Source organism: Orcinus orca, chromosome 4 (genome assembly GCF_937001465.1).
Source record: "Orcinus orca chromosome 4, mOrcOrc1.1, whole genome shotgun sequence".
NCBI classification, from domain to species: Eukaryota; Metazoa; Chordata; class Mammalia; order Artiodactyla; family Delphinidae; genus Orcinus; species Orcinus orca.
Genome location: NC_064562.1, coordinates 11,645,880 through 11,660,601, shown reverse-complemented (window position 1 = coordinate 11,660,601; position 14,722 = coordinate 11,645,880). Strand labels below are relative to the sequence as shown.

Below are 14,722 nucleotides of genomic sequence, written 5' to 3'. Positions count from 1 at the left end.
ATGAAAGTACAAAATTGTCTCCTTTACATCTGATACCTTAGTGGAACTAATTTGGATACATTCTTCTACTCATGGCTTGTTCCTTCTATTTCCCAGTACAACTGTTTTTTTGAAAAGAAATTTCAGTTTCCTCCACTATAAATTTTCCATAAATCCTAAAAATTCTTTTCCTAGTCACCTAATCCAAAATTTAATAGTCAATTAATTTATTAAACATCAATAATACAAAGTGAAACCAAATTAACACATGAATTAACATGTAAACCCTAATTTGTTTCTACGTAGACACATTATACTGTCCATTACATTTATTTCACTGTTTTCAGGGTTCTTTTTATGTTTATATTAAAGAATGTTACCTTATATCTATGTAAAATAAAATTGGCTATCTTTTTTCTCAATGATTTGTCAAATGATTGTTTTAGAAAAGGGAAGTTATATTTTAAAAGTAGGTTTTCTGTGTAAACAAAGATAATCCTAACTAATTATCGAAAATTAGCCTTTACATTAGTTCCTGGCTTTTATAGTGAGAGGCTCCAAAGAGATGTGGCCAGGTGGGGGAACAGTCATACTTTGACTAGGAAAAGATGCTAATAGATATACAAAAAAATATGCCTTTTATCTTCTTCCTTTTCTATGTTAGGGAAATAGAAATATGTAGCAATTTAAGTAAACTAAAAATCTCAGAGATTAACAATCACAGTTTGAAATTGGATAGATGAAGATTTTTCTTCAAATAATGTTTGGACAGTATAAAGTCGTCTATCATTCTTGATAATTTGCCTTTTTCTCTCATTTATGTCTTTTATTCTTTTCTTTTTTCATTTTTAAGGGAAGGAGGTAAAGAATAATGATACAACTTACAATATGTCTTTTTTTTTTTCATCTTTGTTCTGAGCCATTTTGCTTTTATTGCCTTGGGATACAGGGAAGAGATAATCACTACTGTTATAGCAAACAGCAATCACTGTAAAGAACAAAACCAGTGTATTCTTTCATGCTTATATTTTATTTCCATGTACAAATCCACATTCCTTCACGCTTCATTTAATTCTTCAATTTTCCTTGTTAAATGTCAAAATTGTGCATAAAATATAGGCAGTAAAATTATGAAATAACTACTTAAAGATTTCATTTAAGAGACAAGAGAATTGGAAAAAGAGAGTATCAACAAAACCTATCCATCTACCTGTTAGGAACAGAACCAAATTATTGGTAACAAGCTCCCCAAAATATCCAATGTCCAAAACAAGAGGCATCTTGAGTGAAATATAGAATACAAATATAAAAGGAATTTAACAATGATTGTTATTTTTCAAAGTTCATATTTAAATATTGAGAACTATTTAATTTACATGAATAAGAATTTGTGGGATGAAATGTAAGCCAAGCACAAGGGTGCTTCATGAAGCTCTAAAAACACAAATAAGAAAAATATAAGTAGTTTTTATTTTACTTATATCCTTTCACTGGAATTTCGTTTATGACATAAAAGAATATTTCCTAAACTCTCTTTCTTGTAACCATAAAACAACTAACTAAAAGAATAGTCTGATAAATGACATTTTCTGATGATCACTGGATTGCTTTAGATTGATGCTACCTTTTTAGGAATAATATCTTTCTATGTACAGATGACCTATAGACTAATAAAGAAGACTAGAAAGTTTAGGATTTTGCTTTATGTACTCATACACTAATTCTACAAACATTTACTAAGCAACTGTACGTGCTATATCTGAGCAAGGCACAGAGGTGGAAGTTGAATAAAACAGCCCTTTGTTCCTAAAAGAGACATGGAAGTGGAATTACAAGACAAGTTTAAGTGCTATTATAGACATAAGATCAAAGTGCTGTGGAAGCAGAGAAGGAAAGCAATCCTACCCAGCGGGTTAAGAAAGGCTAAGAAACACTCATTGGAGTCCCTCAACAAGTAATTTTTGAGGGTCTAGCATATGCATAAACCTCTCTGTCACCATTTTAAAGAACTGAGGCTCAGAGAACTTTAATAGTTTGTGAAAATTCCAACACACTTCATCATGCCCTAGTATGACAACAGCATCTACCCTTGCAGTATTATTGGGAGGATTTAAAACATGCCTGCCATTGTGCTTAGTGCAAAAAAAAAAAAAAAAAATCAGCAAACATTGGTTACCATCATTGTATCTTAATTTATCATTATAGTCAATATCAGATGACTGTTGTAGACTTTAAATGGACCATACTACATTGTAAAAACTTCGGAATGCATCTTATATTTTTGTCCTTTTTCTACCACTATATTTAAGATCTATCATCCATATATACACACATATACATACAGATAACCTCTATGTATAAATATCTCTACATATAAACTATACAAAATGACGACTGGGCTCAATCATTAGCAATTACATTGAGACTTTCCTAAGTAAAGAATTGAAGCAAGTGAGATAGATAATGATAATAGTGGTCAAGGGACACTTTGATATAAATGATATAATTTTGCAATAGATGAAGAATAGAAATTTTAAAAGTTAATGAATAAACTGAAAGCATTTCCTCGAAGATCAGGAATGAGACAAGGATAACCACTCTCGTCATTATTATTCAGCATAGTTTTGGAAGTCCTCGCCACTCTTGCTGCTATTATTTGACATAGTTATGGAAGTCCTAGCCACGGCAGTCAGAGAAGAAAGATAAATGAAAGGAATACAAAGTGGAAAAGAAGAAGTAAAACTGTCACTGTTTGCAGATGACATGATACTATACATAGAGAATCCTAAAGATGCTCCCAGAAAACTACTAGAGCTAATCAATGAATCTGGTGAAGTTGCAGGATACAAAATTAATGCACAGAAGTCTCTTGCATTCCTATACACTAACAACAAAAGATCAGAAAGAGAAATTAAGGAAACAATCCCATTCACCATTGCAACAAAAAGAATAAATTACCTAGGAATAAACCTACCTAAGGAGGCAAAAGACCTGTACTCAGAAAACTATAAGACACTGATGAGAGAAATCACAGATGACACAAACAGATGAAGAAATATACCATGTTCTTGGATTGGAAGAATCAATATTGTGAAAATGACTATACTATCCAAAGCAATCTGAAGATTCAATGCAATCCCTATCAAATTACCAATGGTATTTTTTACAGAATTAGAACAAAAAATCTTAAAATTTGTATGGAGACACAAAAGACCCCAAATAGCCAAAGCAGTCTTGAGGGAAAAAAACGCACGTGGAGGTATCAGACTCCCTGACTTCAGACTATATTAAAAACCTACAGTCATCAAGACAATATGGTACTGGCACAAAAACAGAAATATAGATCAATGGAACAGGACAGAAAACCCAGAGATCAACCCACACACCTATGGTCAACTAGCCTATGACAAAGGCGGCAAGGATATACAATGGAGAAAAGACAGTCTCTTCAATAAGTGGTGCTGGGAAAACTGGACAGCTACATGTAAAAGAATGAAATTAGAACACTCCCTAACACCATACACAAAAATAAACTCAAAATGGATTAAAGATCTAAATATAAGAGAGGACACTATAAAACTCTTAGAGGAAAACATAGGAAGAACACTCTTTGACATAAATCATAGCAATATGTTTTTGGACACACCTCCTAAAGTAATAGAAATAAAAACAAAAATAAACAAATGGGACCTAATGAAACTTAAAAGCTTCTGCACAGCAAAAGAAACTATAAACAAGATGAAAAGACAACCCTCAGAATGGGAGAAAATATTTGCAAATGAATCATCGGACAAAAGATTAATCTCCTAAATATATAAACAGCTCATGCGGCTCAATATTAAAAATACAAACAACCCAATGAAAAAATGGGCAGAAGACCTAAATAGACACTTCTCCAAAGAAGACATACAGATGGCCAAGAGGCACATGAAAAGCTGCTCAACGTCACTAATTATTAGAGAAATGCAAATCAAAACTACAATGAGGTATCCCCTCACATCGGTTAGAATAGGCATCATCAGAAAAGCTACAAACCACAAATGCTGGAGAGGGTGAGGAGAAAAGGGAACCTTCTTGCACTGTTGGTGGGAATGTAAATTGATACAGCTACTATGGAGAACAGTATGGAGGTTCCTTAAAAAACTAATAATAGCATTACCATAGGACCCAGCAATCCCACTACTGGGCATATAACCAGAGAAAACCATAATTCAAAAAGACATATGCACCCCAGTGTTCATTGTAGCACTATTTACAATAGCCAGGTCATGGAAGCAACCTAAATGCCCATTGACAGACAAATGGATAAAGCAGATGTGGCACATATATACAATGGAATATTACTCAGTCATAAAAAGGAATGAAGTTGGGTCATTTGTAGAGACGTGGATGGACCTAGAGACTGTCATACAGAGTTAAGTAAGTCAGAAAGAGAGAAACAAATATTGTATATTAACGCATATATATGCAATCTAGAAAAACAGTACAGATGAACCGGTTGCAAGGCAGAAATAGAGACACAGATGTAGAGAACAAACATATGGACGCCAAGGGGGGAAAGCGGGGCAAGGTGGTGGTCGTCAGATGAATTGGGAGATTGGGATTGACATGTATACACTAATATGTATAAAATAGGTAACTAATAAGAACCTGCTGTATAAATAAATCAATTCAATTCAATTCAAATTAAAAAAAGCAAGAGCAGCAACTCGATTGGCTGTATGAATAAAATTAAAAAATTAATGAGTATAAGAAAGAACAGGTATAAATTAAGCAAGGTTTGTTTGAAACTAGAATGTACTCTGAAATATATTATGATATACAGCAGAACACCATAGGTAATAATATAACACTTAATACACAGAAAACCAGAGACTTATTAGATTATGGCATCAGTACCAATCTGAAACTTACAAAAATAATCTTCACATTTTTTTCTAGTTATCCACACAGAGATCCATGGCTGTTTCAAGAATGTATCAGATTATGAGAGGCTTCCTTCAACATAAAACTTCAATACATTGCATTAATAGGAGCAAATATTACTTGAATATGATTAAAAGACCAAAAAAATCCTCTCATAGTAAAACAGAGAAATTATATTATTGCATCATTTTAATATACATTGAATTGAGAATTGATAGAATTTAGAAAACAGACACGTGAAAATCTTGAGATACTTTCAAGAATAATATGAGGGTTTTTTCCCTTTAGATCCAAAGCTCCAGGATAAAGCAGCTAGGAAAAAAAGAATGAACATTGTTGCTTTCACAACACTAATTTCATATCGAACAGGCCTTTAAATACATACTCTGAAATTTCTGAGCACAAAATTTTTTATGAAATTCTAAATGTGTACTAAAATTTTAGTGTATTCACACAAAAATGGAAGACAATTAATTGTATAAAGTAATAAAATTTTAAAATTGGCAAGCTATATATAGGTTTTACTTCCTATAGGCAATTACATTTTAATTTAAAAATTACATTCTAGAAAGAAAATTTTAGGATGAGAATTATTTTCTTCTTTTTTAAAAAATTTCATTAGCTAATACTGTACAGGGTTTAAGAATAAAAATTGATGAGGACTATTATTGCATACATCTTCTGAGAACCAAATAATTCAAATAACTTTAACAGAATATTTATTTAGCTCCTCCTACAAGTGAAGTGCTGTGCTACCTAGAGAACATATACTTTTAAAAACTCTAAAATTATTCATCTTCATCTTTTAAAATGTCATATTTGTTTTATACTTTTATATGTTGTGATATATTCTGTTTAACATATACGGTAGATTCTTGTGCCTGAGATTGTTCAATCAAACCTAAGAAATTTTCTGTAAGATAAACACATGGTTCTTCTTTCATTAGCTACTATCAATAATTATATTAGTCAACTGAAAGTTAATAAATTTGGTAAATTGAAGTTTATTTCTATAAAGCTATTTAACTTGAGATTTTTTTAAAAATTAAGTTTGGGTAAATTAGGGAGGCCTTACTTTGTAAGTATAGATAAAAATATAATTATAGGCTACTCAGATACCATTTGAAAGGGCCAAAAATATTTTTAGAAAAAAGTATTCTTAATTGCGTTTCTTCCATCTGCTAGGCTATTTTAAAAAATAGATTTTCAATGTTTTCCCAAACATTAGGACACCAAAGCTTAGAAACATATGCCAAGTAGGTATATATCTTACATTTCTCAAATATTTGCATCTTCCAAAGTCATATTTAAAGCAATATTTCCATTAACGTTTTCCCCCATTTTGAGCATAGAGAATAGTAGCTTAACTGTCATAGAAAGTATTAAAATGCATCTAAAGGGCAACCTGGTGTTACCAACAGCCCAAAGCAAAAAGAAAAGAGTGGAGACAAATGAGAAGCAATTATTTTTAAGTCAAAGGACACAATTTACTTGCTAAAACATAATCCTCTAAATATGACAGTGTTTATGACCCCTGTATTAGCCTGGTCTCATTTTATACCAACAGATATTAATATCATTAATTACCAGGATCTAGGATTTTTATGTCATTTTAAAGACCAGAAATTTAAGTATGCAATAACCAGCTACTTAGCCAACATTTTATAATATTATTATGAAATTTTTTATCTTTTCCAAGTGAAATTCCTATGAATATCAAATGCACTTATCATCATCATTAAGAATAAAATGAACTTTTAATGAAGGTCAGGAAGGGTACAAAGGAATAAATTCCTCCTCAATATTTGACTTCTGTTTTCTTTTTGTATTGGGCTCTATGAAGAAAAACTATTTTAACAATTAAAATTGAAAAAAGAGTGGAAACCCTTCATAAAGTTATATATATGTTTACTCTATTTTTTTTAATTGAGATATAATTGACATATTAACACTATATTAGTTTCAGGTATATAACATAATGATTCAATATTTATACGTATTATGAAATAATCACCATATAGTTAGACATATATTTTCTTTACATTTGCCAAATTCTACCACTGACATGATTTTCATTTTTGTTTGCTTTTAGGAAGAATTTGATATTCTTTTCCTTTGTTTCTCAGTCATTGTCACTATACACATTTTACTTATAAATTCACAAAACTCTGAAACAATGTAGGGCTGCAGTGAATTTCCTATGATATTCTGATTTTAGAAGTCATATAACATATTCTCTCCAAAATACTTCTACACATTTTATCATAAAAACATTTATCTACTAATCTATTTTTTTGCTTGCTTTGTTTGGTTTGTTAGTTGCTCTTCTTTCAAATCTACATTTCTGTATGCTCTAACACTATATCCAGGTAAAGTGACATCAAAATTATTTGAAACAGATGATATGGAAAAAGTACATGAACTCCTTTCACTCTAATTTATTTTCTCTCTCATTATACAAATCACACATACATGCCCATTATAGAACATGCGGATGAATCAAACACACACCAACTATGTGGGGCTTCAAGAGATCAGAAATTCCGAATTAATCTCTACTGCATGATGAGTTCATAGAGATGTTTTCCAGTATGAAAAAAGAGAGGGAGGATTAATGTGGCCTTTAAACACCAGGAACTTTGATGATTACATGTTGAAAAATGGCCAGGATGATGAACGGAATAGAAAAAAACATTAATAGGAAAGAAATGCTACATGCAGTACTTTTAAATTTCTCTTCTTTGTTTTTTCTTTTGGACTTTGTGACACTGCAATTTTAAATCTAATTGTTCGTACAAATGACGGATTTGGCTACTCCATGTTTCTGTTTTTCCATGAAATAAACCTGTTCTTAGCTGCGTTTTGAATTAACCCCAAAGGAAGTACAACTGATGGCTCTGTCACAGCGATATAGTCTAAATATTCCTTTTGGAGAGTGCCCTAAAACTGCAAGGTATAATGGGACATGAAAAGTCACAGTTTTATTAATGCAATTTCTTGCCATTAAGATCTGACAAAAATTCTTCTGCTGCTGGGTTTATGATACCATTTTGATTAATTTGTTAGAAAGAGAACTGGAACAACTTCAGCATGGTCAGCACTGGTTATCAAGACATTATACAAGCTTAGGTAAATACAGGGAATGAAAAAAACAAAAGGCAAGACCATTGTGTAATTTGCATATATCAACATGAATGCAGAGCCATGTTCAAAAACAAGAGATACAGCCTGTGAAGGGAAATGAAGAGTTTGATTCAAGCACTATTAACTGGATGTCCCAAATTTCATCACACATGCAACAGTTTTTGCTAAGTAATCCAAGAAATTTTAAAAAGCAGTAAATGGGATAAGTTATGTAATAGGGAGGACAACATTTCATGTTTAGAGACATGAAATAAATTTCCTGGTAGTTCTTGAGTAAGAAGCAGGTGCTTTTTTCCTAGGGAATTTGGCAGACATACAGTTAGTACCTCCGCCTTGCACATGGTAAGCACTCAAAACACAATATCAAATTAACTTTGTGGAACCAGGGCATGGATTCAGCCATAGGGCAAGAACACCTTAAAATCTGACACTAACACATATATTTCATAGCTAACTTTATTTTTAGAAACATAGGACTTATGTATTGATAAAAAATTTACTAATAATTAATTAAGGCTTAAATAGTTATATAATCATTGACTCATCACTTGCAGAAAGACTCGAACACTTGTCATTAGAGTTAAATAAATGTGAAAATGTAAAATGTAAAAAAAAAATTAAATAACATTTTAGGAAAAAAAGATGCCAAATTTTAATCTTTGTCTTGATTTCTGCCTCTGTTTAAAGACCTTAAGTGATACTATTATTACATGTGACCCATAAAACAAAATAAGATTTGTAAATATTTAAAATGCGTATAAAGATTTTTAAATTTAATTCTTTTTGTGATGCAAATATGAAGATATAAAGAATATGAGGCTTGATATCATCATTTTATGGAAAAATTCATCTTTTGTGACAGAATAGACAAGACTTGGAGTTTTTATCATCTAAAATTTATTGCACCTGTCTACACTGAAATAATACAATTGTTGATGGAAAAGTCACACCAAGTCATTGATTTGAAATGAAAGCAGTAGGCTTCATAACTTCTACTTCAAACCTACATTATGTATCAGGATTTATGCATATGTTCTCAACCTAAACCTTATCAAAATTGTTAATATTCTGAATACAACCAGATTATTGTAAATAATGGTGTTTTGGCTTTTTAAAAACTGTCTATTAATATAATCAAAGTACACATTAAGGCTCAATTATAAGCATATATATTAAAACTCATGGAAGGTATATGTGTTAGATAGTATCTTTGTATCTGTGAAAAACAAATACTATCCCTTTTCCTTCCCTCCCCTTTCTCGCTGTAACTTCCCTATTAATAGAGTATATTTTCTGATTCCATTGACTTTGAACTTATCCATGAGACAACTGTAACCAGTGGATTGTGGGCAAAAGTGCCAGAACGCTAGTTTTTAATGTATCCTTTAAGAGACATTTCATGATTCCAATTCACCCTCTTGTACTCCTGCACTCCACTCCACCATGACAAGACATGCCCTGAGTAGCGGCTGATGCCAGAATGAGGAGACAGGTATACCAGACCTAAATCCAACCCTTTAGCCAAAGCCAAGTTAAGCCCCTTTAGCTTATTTCAGAAAGCAAAGCAGAACCACAGCTGAGCCCAAGACCAACGAGCTCTGAGATGTGTAGTTGTTTGTTCTGCAACATTAGTACAAAAAAACTTAATTAAAAAAGCAATTTGTGTTTTTCTCTGGTTTTATACTGATTTTCGCTATTCTATTTCTAAATTTTTATAACATTTCATATATTGGTGTGGTGCAACTTGTAATCTGTTGTGGAATACAGCAAAGTTAAAAAAAAACCCTACATTTTAAATTAAGCATTAAGTCTCTTTAACCTTAATTGATTAAACAATCAATTGCCACAAAAATGTTAACAAAAGTTCCCCGAAATAGTTTGTAAAAGCAGATTATTTAAGATTCCAATACAAAAAATTCTGTGTTTAGAGTATATGGGTAATGTGTGTTCCTTCTTAATTATGAGGAGGATGTAATAAGAAAAAAATAACCCGTCATGTACCCAATGTAAACTGATAGTTCTTGCTCACTTTGTCTTCACAGTAGAAAATAGGAATTATCTCACAGTAAAAAACAGCCTTCTCTTTGCATGGTACCATGTTAACTGACACTCATACATATCATAACCATGGCCTCACTTTTGCACGGTTTTAGTTAACATATTACCATGCAAAATAAGAACTGCTGGTATTACTGAACATTTTTCAGTTATTAAAAAATAACTTTGCAATATTACTTTTTTTTTTTTTTTTGCAGTATGCGGGCCTCCGCGGAGCACAGGCTCCAGACACGCAGGCTCAGCAGCCATGGCTCACGGGCCCAGCGGCTCCGCGGCATGTGGGATCTTCCCGGACCGGGGCACGAACCCGTGTCCCCTGCACTGGCAGGCGGACTCCAAACCACTGCGCCACCAGGGAAGCCCTGCTATATTATTTTTAGCATTTTGATGTTGTTGCCTTAGAAAGCATTATAAATAAATAATAATTCATACTGGTCTTGCTTCCCTCCTATGTACTTGATGACTTTTCTTTGGATTTCTGTAGTTTTAATCTATTTCAAGGAAAATATTGGTTGACTTAATCATGGTTGATTAAACTCAGTGGCGTTTGACTAAAATGACAAATATATCACTCAAAAGTTAACCAGTGAAAAGTAATTATAATTGGATTGAACTGAATTGTGTGGTGGTGTAATTTTAGTCTGCCAAATTGATGCAAGTTATGTAAGTTAAGTCCTCAGATGCAAGAGAGTTTTTAACATTTGAATGTTGCCTCAATAGTTATACTACCTAGAGAGTGTTTTTCTTTATTTTTGGAATCTGGGGAGGGATGCCTGTGTGTCCTGAATTGGAAGGATCACAGTAGATTTCAGGACTTAATTATACCAGGCTGGTAGAAAATGTTGGTGTGATAAACTGAACGGCTGGAAATGTGACCAAAGGCAGTAATATTCTCAAAGGAAAGAAATTTTATCATGAGTTAAATGGGTCCTGTATTCTTGAGCATTTGCTTATATTCCCTTAATCACATTTTTCTAAATATCACTAAACAGACAGATAAGCATGTAATTATTTATTTTTGTTTGTATGCATTTTCATCAGTGTCCCCTCCCTTGGATAAGTTTGAAGCATAAAATAATGGTTATTATTACTTTCACCTGCTATCATACATAGTTAGAATCAAAAAAATATTAACCAGAGGACCTCAAAAAATTTGGAAAAATGAAAATCAGTCATACCTCAGTTTATGAGTACAAATCAATTCTAGGAAATAGAATACACTCACCTTTTATAAATAGTGAAATGTAGGAAATCTATTGATAATTTATTGAAACTGTAGGTCAACATTTCATATTGAAGGCATTTGCTGTAAACTCCAACTCCTCAATACAAATATTATTGAGCAAACTAATTTCAAGTAGGATTTTTCTATTTTCTACTTTTTAAAAAATCTGTCACAGATCATTTTTCTGAAAAGAACACAATGATTCTTTGATGCCTTTCAAACTATCTTTCAGTAGTTCTATAACTATCACCATAGGAACTGAGGCCATTCTATCAAGCTTCTTTAATTGTTCTGTCTTCAAGTAGAATCTATCATGCTTTCATTGAGTCACTCTGGACCTAAGTTACCTAAATTATGTTCCAGCAGTTTTGCTAAAATTACATTATGAAATAGGTCCCATTGATTCTTTGAGAGGTTTCTGTTTATATTTAAACTTTGGGCAGATAACCACATTAAAACATTTTTACAAAAGACAGTATTTGAATGAATTCCTTTCCTGATGAAAATAAAAATGTGAATTGATCTTAATTAATTTTAATGTCGGACTGTCTTTCAGCACTCAATGCAAAGGGGTTTGATTTGCTACTTCCTCATTCTATTCCACTGTTGCAGGGGCCTAATAATTATGGAAATGTCTGTTTACAACGTAGAATCCCAAACTGAGTAACTGTGGGCCTTTTATTTAATGTTTGGTTCCTCAACCTCTCTATCATAAAATGATAATCTCTGCCTTATAGTTAAAACTGTCATTAAAAATAAATGAAAACAATGCATAAACTATAAACAATTGTTCATTTGTGTTACTCTTATAACTACATGCTATTTATTTTTTTAAGTACCCATATAAAAATTAGCAGGAATCCTTTAGCTCAAATAGAATTAATTCTACAACAGGATATTATATATTTGCAGAAGTGATTTATATATTTGCTGGCATGAAATACATTGCCATCTGTTATTTCAGACATTCAGTTGCCCATAAGGATGAAGTAAAGTAGGTGACAATGCAGCTAAGCTGTAACTAACTAGGAGGTGGATAAAAGTCCATTTCTAAAGTAAGTAGGCAAAATCGCAAGTCTTAATAAGCTAACCAATTTGGGAGATCAGCACCAAGGTGGCCAATAACAGTGGTCATGTCAGCTTAAGTCAAATTCATAACAATAGTAAGCATTTAAATTGCTTCTTATAATTTTTAAAGCACTATTATCTAATTATAGCAACCTTATCTAATTATAACAACCACTATTATCTAATATCCAATGATTATTGGATATTAACCACTTGAACAAGAGGTGACAAGGGCTCAAAAATGTAAGTGACTTACCCAACACAGAATACAATATCTAAAATTGCAGAAGGAGCTGATATGCCACATTAGTGTTTAGACATACAGTTATTTCAGGGAGCCACTGGCCCAAGATTGTAGGAATAGAGAAGAATTAAGCCATTTTAATATTTAGTAAACAAATTTATAGACAGGTTAATGCTGAAACCAGATTAAGACCAGGAACTAGAAATTATGAGAGCATCTGAAAAGAAAGACAAATGGGAATGAAGAGAAACTATAGAAATCAGGTGCGCAACAAGGAGAATCAGGGTCAGAAACCAAGGCAAGGGATACAGGCAGCAACACAGCCATAAAAAGAGCTGGGAAAGAATATTATTTTGAACCAGTGACTATAAAACCCAGGAGACCCATTTCTCATCTATGGCAAGAACTGTTTTGAAAGTATGCTAGAGTTGGGACCATGAGTTTTAAGGTGTAGGGAGTTAATTAAATGGCAGAATTCTATTTTAACTGTTAGTTGAGAAAAGCAAGTCGTCTTCAATAAAAGTTCTAACTACTGTTGACTGAGCATTTTTTGCAGCCTTTATAAAAATCCTTCTAATGATTCTATAAATTGAGTATACATTTCCAAATGTATAAATTCCTGAGATTCAGAGAGATTACATAGCCTGCTCAAGGTCAGCAAACTTTGAAAAGACAGAACAAGAATTTAGAAGTAAAGTCTAAACTGAATAATTTCCCACTTCACCCAAGATTAGGGAAACCTCAATTGATATTTTACGAATGTTGACTCCCAAGACTGAGCTTTTCACCACTGCCCTGTTATTTCCTAAATCTGTTTTAAAAAGTGTAAATCTTAACATAACATACTAGTTCTCACCTGAAGTTTAAAATAAGATTTTCACTTATAAGATTAAGATATAAGATACTAGAATTCATTTTTAACACTTGAGATCATATTCCATTTCTCTATGTGGAAATATTTTCTATTCATTGTCTCTCAGTACACTGGTGTTAATGACCCTGTATAATACTCTGAAACATGAATCAAGCGAGAATCCTCTTCGAGAGACATAAAAGTTGAAGAATGGCTTTAGTTAACAGTGAAAGATTAATCGTAGATTTGGAAAATTAACTACCCACATCATTAATTATTAATTCCAAAACTCAATAAAGTACAAGGAATTCTCATTATCCTAGTATTTTATCCAAGTCCCCAAATTCATGATTCTGTATAGAGAAGTAAAACTTGCCATACAATAAAATATTCACAAATGAACTGACTACTTATAAAATTAATCCTCCCTCAAATACTCTCTCCCCATTCCTATCTCCATCATCAATACAAGGTGCTTGAAAGATGATTTTTACATTAATTGACGATTTTAAAAGCCTTTGGGGAATGAAATCTTGGTATATTCATGTGAAAATGATCCTCTTAACATAATTATATACAATTAAAGTGAAGGATGTCATATCTTAAGAGCTATCATTCTATTTTGTTGAAAATATTATACCTTTCCGAAAGTTATTACAACCTAAATGTTGTAAAATATAAGGTAAACAAATTATTTTCATGTTGTCTCAGTTTTTAGCCACTTAACATCTTTTCTCACTCCTTCTTATAAAATTTTGGTCTACATATTTACTGGATTCACATCTAGAGGCCTTTTTCTTACACATACTATCTTTAGATATATGTGAATTTCCTTACTTATAAATGTTGGACTATGGCCATGTATTCTAACCACTCACAATAAATTTCCTTACAAACAGTGGTTCAGGGACAGGGAACATGCTATCTCTGAAGGTCTTTCTCCACTTTTTCTATGTGGAAAATTCTTTTGAACATTTAAGACAGTTAAAATACCACGTCTTATGAGAAGCCTTTCTACTAACCTGCGTTGACCTCTCTACTAAAATCCATATAACACTAGACTAATATTCATTGTTTCAACCATTTATTCCAAACATGCTTATAGCCCCTACTATGAATCTGGTGCTGTGCTAAGGCCCTCCAGTGCAATGGTGAATAAGAGGAAGGTTCCCTGCATTCATCAAATAAAAAATTATTGTGATATAGACTTAAACAAGTATGTAAT

General features: G+C 32.2%; 1 protein-coding gene across 7 annotated transcripts in view; it reads right to left on the bottom strand.

Moving 5' to 3' along the window:
* CCSER1 (coiled-coil serine rich protein 1) overlaps positions 1 to 14,722 on the bottom strand; it is a 1,274,678-nt gene that overhangs the window by 924,273 nt on the left and 335,683 nt on the right. The window lies entirely within an intron of this gene.